Consider the following 6,028-nt stretch of genomic DNA (forward strand, 5'->3'; position numbering starts at 1 on the left):
CTATCCACCAGGCTGGGGAGTTCATCGATCATGGCCATGGCAAACAATGGGAGCTTCCCACACTTTTCTAACGCTCCTTGGAGCCATGTCAGGCGATTTTTGCGTAAACTTTATCTTCAGGCGTCGGTAAACAAAGGAAACCGATGCTATCGTAGACGCTTATATACCGCCTGAAGCGCAGGCGTTAACCACAATCGTCTCCGACATCAAACTTCTGGAAAGTAAAGATTGAACGAACTCGACTACTCGCCTATATTTATATATGAACGAATACAGGCTGATACTAAAACTAGGAGTAGACATCTAAACATATTCTGATAAGGATCATACGATGAGGTTTTAAGGCATGCAACAAATATGTGTCCTCCAGCCCCCAACGCGCTATCCTGTCTGAGCCCGTGTACCCCATCACTAACGGATCTTGAGATAGTAAATAATGTTTTGCGAATTACAAATATTCTTAATTCTACCTGTGAATATCATTCTACCAATTGCAAAAAAGCAAGGAAGCTTTAAACTACACACACGCGCTTGCCCCAAGTCTTTGAACCGTGATACCTGCACAATCATGCGAAATGTAGTAAAACACGAAAACACGACGCGTTTTACCAATGCAGGGTTTGTTAGTAACGTGAAGCAGCAGGTTGCCACGCTGCAATGGACCAATTCAACTCCATGGCTTCGAAAAATAATGCTGAAAATTGCCTCACTTGCCGATGAAACGTTTAACTTTTGTGGTGAAAGCGACAGTGCTACTCCCTTGATATCGGTTTTTGTTTGGCTTGCTCGACATTGTAGGCATTTGGTGCATGCTTACATCTGATAAGTTATTCGATCCCACGAGCATTTTTCTCCACTGGAACGTGATAAACTTAGAAACCTGATTTTGAGCATTTTTGTGTCATCGCACAAATGTAAAGATTGCAATATCACAAATGGTAAGCAGAGTATTATACCAGCCTTAGAATTTGCGAACGTGCAGTACATGGCAGCAGCCTTTACCTGTGGTAAGAGGTGAAGTGAAGACGCTGCAGCCCCTGTAATTTGTTCACGTCAGTGTCGGCACAGGGGGGAGAGGGGGAGGGGGTGTTTGAGATGGGGGTAGTTGCTCCTGCTGACGGCAGGCGGGCCAGGAGTTTGCTTTTCGCCTCCAAATTTTGGGACGCTCTTTTCACTAAATGAGGGTTTTATAGGCACACATATGGTAAGGCTAGTTTTCCGGAATCCATTACGATTTAAGTGTGGTGTTCTGCTAAATCGATGCTTCAGCTTTTCCCATGCGAACGGCAGTGCTGACTCGTTGCAATTTGCCTGCCTTTAAATTCACGTTGAAGAATATACCGCACGCAACGCAAGTCAACCAATTCTACACTTCCCTCGTCGTACAAGGTGCCCCAAGCACTCAGCCTTGATACACAGCCTTGGCATGTCAACTGACACACAAACCGTTAAGTCTAACTTATTCTTCTCATAATCTGTTATGCTTTCTTCCACAAAAACGCTCACTTCATCCCTTACTTATTCTTCCCTTAATCTGACGCAAAACTTGCGTGAAAACACCCAAGTAAGCTGTCAAAAGTGTTTTTGCTTTACCCGAGTTGTTCTTTTTTGCCCTTTTCGGTTTCTTTTTCCGCCTTAACCTCAAATCCAGTTTATTCCTGTCCTCCCTCGCAACAAAGCAACGTGCGTCGAACTTGAAAGGCACTGACAGCCTGAAAAGCGCATCTTCACATGTATTACTAGAAGTCAGATCACCTAGGCCCACATAACTGGGCTGGGCTTACTAAATCGGCCTAGTAAGATCTTTTATGTATGAAGAGCCTCGGAATTTATTTGTCTTTAGTAGGCTTTTTTGCTGGCTCTGACCTTCTGGAAACCTCTTTATTGCCTCGGAAGGCGCCATCATGAATTAGGAATCCCCTGTCTTGGATTAGGATGAACCCCCTGTAAAAAGGGCTGTTCTGGACCAGGATGCCCTGTTTGGGGATGATGTGTTTTTCCGGATAAGAGTCCACCTTTGCCAATCGGGAGGTTTCCGTTCTGGATGACGAGGCCTCTCATTACATCAGGAGGCCCTATTATAGAACAGAAGATCCTGTTTCGGATAGGGAGGCCCTTTGATGGGCTGAGAATCTCCTGTATTGATTGCAAGTAGCCCGTGACCGGCATTTGTTTTTGAATCGTCGACAGTTATTCCCATGTGTATTCCTGTATGTAATTAACATAATTGATTAGGGAATGGCGTGCCCTTGGTGACCTTCCTCCTCCTCTCCCCTCTTGAGTACACTATCTAGGAGACCCCCTGTGGGGGAGGGGCCCCAGTTTGTCCGGGGGTCCCTTGGAAAAGTCTGCCCTCACAATAAAAATTCCGTGGCGTCCCTACTGGTTCATGGTGCTGTAAGACGGTTCATGATGGCTCACTCGACGTTGCTGTCTATCGTGAAATTGCACAGCGGCTTGCGGTGGATCTGAGTGTATAATAGATTATTAGGGATAGATTTATGTGCGGGTTGTGACGTCACCGTAGCTCAGTTAGCGCAGCGCCGGACATGCAAAAATTGTGGGCGGAGGGTCGGGTTCGAATCCGAGAAACTGCACGCGTGTGACTCGTCACTGGTAACCATTTGGGAAATTGGCAAAATTTACGCTGGCACTGCGTGGACGTATGATGACGTTGTACACGCGTGCAAAATTGTTTGGGAAAACTCTCAGTTAAACTTGACATGTCTTACGGGGTGACTGGATCATGGTTAGTGCAGCAGCCTATGCTTAATAATTAAGTGACAAGATGAAAAACTACGTCTGTCGGGCATGCGGGTTTTTCGATGATAGATAAGATAAGATACATGTGTGAAGCCTAGTGACAAAACTAGTCACAAAAAAGACTGCACTTTTAAGATGTCATGGTTCCTCGGGCAGGAAGCATGTCTGACGGGTCCGGCTCGCAAGGAGACCAGGCATACTTTAATGCACCAGGGCCGCGTATGCAGTTCCAACACCATGTGGTCGTAGATCTTATTAGTTATTGTGCTTTTTTTTGCGCAGGGCTCTTTGTGCTTTGTTCATGTATATGCATTTTTGGACTAGCCTGCCTTTGTTCTTCACTGATGTGTTTTATTCGGATCTAATGCAGTGATTTTGGAGTTCGAGAGCCGCCAACTTAACCCAGTCCATTGCAGACCCTGCACTTTGCAGTCTGCGTCGTTTGTACAGCACATTCGGGAGTGCCGCCATGTCCTAGCTGTACAATCCAGTCCAGCCAATATCCTGCTTATCTCTGTTGGTGGGCTTTTTCAAGACTTGGTCCGAAACTATTTGGTTAAATGCATGCATGGGATCAGAGCCCACGCTAAGCAGTGCTTGTGCGAGGCCCAACCCCACCATCCGATCGAGAACTTCCAGGTCAACGGCAGTATTTCGTGGCGAAAGTGCAACTTGCGGCGATGCCCGTCACGGCCTGTCCTAGCCTAACGTCCCAACACCAACCGTTGTACCAGGGTCCTGCCCAGCCTACCCTACCCGATGGCGTCACCACCAACCTACCGCACCCGATGGCGTCACCACCAACCTACCCACCCGAAGGCGTCACCACCAACCTACCCCACCCGATGGCGTCACCACCAACCTACCCCACCCGATGGCGTCACCACCAACCTACCCCACCCGATGGCGTCACCCACCAGCCTAACCCCACCCGATGGCGTCACCACCAACCTACCCCACCCGATGGCGTCACCACCAACCTACCCCACCCGATGGCGTCACCACCAACCTACCCCCACCCGATGGCGTCACCACCAACCTACCCCACCCGATGGCGTCACCACCAACCTACCCCATCCGATGGCGTCGCCACCAACCTACCCCACCCGACGGCGTCACCACCAACCTACCCCACCCGATGGCGCCACCACCAACCTACCCCACCCGATGGCGCCACCTGACTGCTAGCGCGGCCAGTGCCGCTCGTGGCGATCCAACCTAGTCAGGAGCAGATAGCAAGCCCGCAAAGCGACCTGAATTCACATTGCAGCGGCAGGGACAAGCGCTCTAAGCATCGGAACTACCGGAACAGGCAAAAGATGGCCTAACTGAGCTACCGGGACAGGTGGTCTTGACCATCCATGGCGACCAGTTAAAATAAATTTACAAAGCCATGTAAAGCCCTTCAAGCGCGGCTTAGTCGGGTGCCAGGACGCGTCACAAATCCCTGATAAATCCAAGATTTCCAAAAATCCTGGCACTTATTTTGAGCCGCGGCTTAAGACGGCGCTGTATGAAAAGAAACCGGCAACTGTCACGCTCTCCGGACAGCAGATACCAAGTCAGAAGTCACGTGCTGTCACCAAAGATATTGTCTTACTAACGTGACGCAGTCCCTTATCTTTAAACATTCCTGTGACTGTCAATCAAATCATTTCATGCGCTATGCATTAGTTAGCGTGCTAGCAGCTTACCCGAGCAAAAATAAGGCACAGCTTCAAAGTCCAGAGAGCCTGTAAAATGCATACACTCATGTATTTACACGTGCACAAGTGTGATATGTTCAGCAGTTGACGAAGGCGCGCTGGAGAGTTTGCTAGCAGTTTTACATTTAAATTAATCCGCTTAAATGTTGTTTGCGCTCGTTTTCATTCCGGCTAAGCCGAGTGCGGGTCACGATGACTTGTTATCCTCTCGGCGCAGGCAACCAAAGTATGTTCGCATTTTTAATGAGCTATCACTGCGTTGCAGCGTTTTTGTGAGACTGATCTCCAAGGGCGTGGGGTAATACGCCATCCGTAGCTCTTCATTCGCCGCCCACACTACCACCCAGGCGCCTCTCGCGGCTGGCACGAGCGGTGACAGTGGACGCGAGAGCTGTCATTTGTCATCCTGCCAACGCCGTCAAGACAATGACTTGTTAACGTCAGTCTCGTTTGGGAATATTGAAAAATAGTATGATTCATGCATTGGGATTACGCCTCCATGAAAGTTCAACAGGAGCGCGTTCACTGACGCTCGTTCGCGCGCACGCTCGCCAACCATACGGCTTGGATACTGACCGGCTGTGAGTATGGCCAGACTCGGTAATTTCAACAGGAAAGAGATGTGGTGATCGAATCTTCAATAATCTAATCTTTACTTGCTGTAATTTGGTAAGTGCGTTTGCGAGCAATATTGCAAATATATTGGACATTATTGTTAGCCTTTTTCCTTACCGAATAACCATAAAGGAAAAAGGTACATGCATCAATATTTCGGCTACATGTCTTTGCCAAAAATATTATGAGCGGTAAACTAAAACTGCATTAAGTAAATTTTAAATACGCTGCTCATAATGGTTTTGATGAAGGCACGTAGCAGAAATATCAATACGTCTATCTCTCCTTTCTCCTGGTAGTTCGACAAGAAATAAACCTAACAGTACTATCATTGTTCACTGTGGTCAGCGCGACGAACAGCATCCTAGTGTTTCGGGAAGACATCAGTGACAGTGAACTGGCCCATAAGCCTATGTAGTTCTATGGGTTTTCTCCCACTTTTGAGCACAGCATGCCGTATTCGAGACCGGTTCCGAAAACGGAAGCCTTTCACGACCGCCGCACACCATCATAAGCACCTCGCTGCGATCCCGAGTCTCACCACTCTGACCAGCTGTGCCAAACTGATCCCTGGCCAGATCTGGGAGCGGTTCAGGTTGGGTGGGTTTGGGGGGGGGGGGGGACACGCAGCCTTCACGGCGCCGACTCGGGCCGCCTGGGCGCGGGACGGCACCGCGTCCGGGCAGTCAGTGGAGCGAGGGTGGCGGCGCAGGAGTGGGCGTCGCGTCGCCGTTGTCCGACGGTGTCGCCTCCCGTGAGGGCATCCGTGGCGCGAGCTATCGTCCGACGAACTGCCTCTTGTGAGGGTGTCTGTGGCGCGAGCTATCGTCGGAAGAACTGCCTCTTGTGAGGTGTGTCTGTGGCGCGAGCTATCGTCCGACGAACTGCCTCGTGTAAGGGCGTCCGTGACGCGAGCTATCGTCCGACGAACTGCCTCGCGTTGG

Source organism: Pollicipes pollicipes, unplaced genomic scaffold (genome assembly GCF_011947565.3).
Source record: "Pollicipes pollicipes isolate AB1234 unplaced genomic scaffold, Ppol_2.1 Scaffold_4219;HRSCAF=4965_pilon_pilon_pilon, whole genome shotgun sequence".
Taxonomy (NCBI): Eukaryota; Metazoa; Arthropoda; class Thecostraca; order Pollicipedomorpha; family Pollicipedidae; genus Pollicipes; species Pollicipes pollicipes.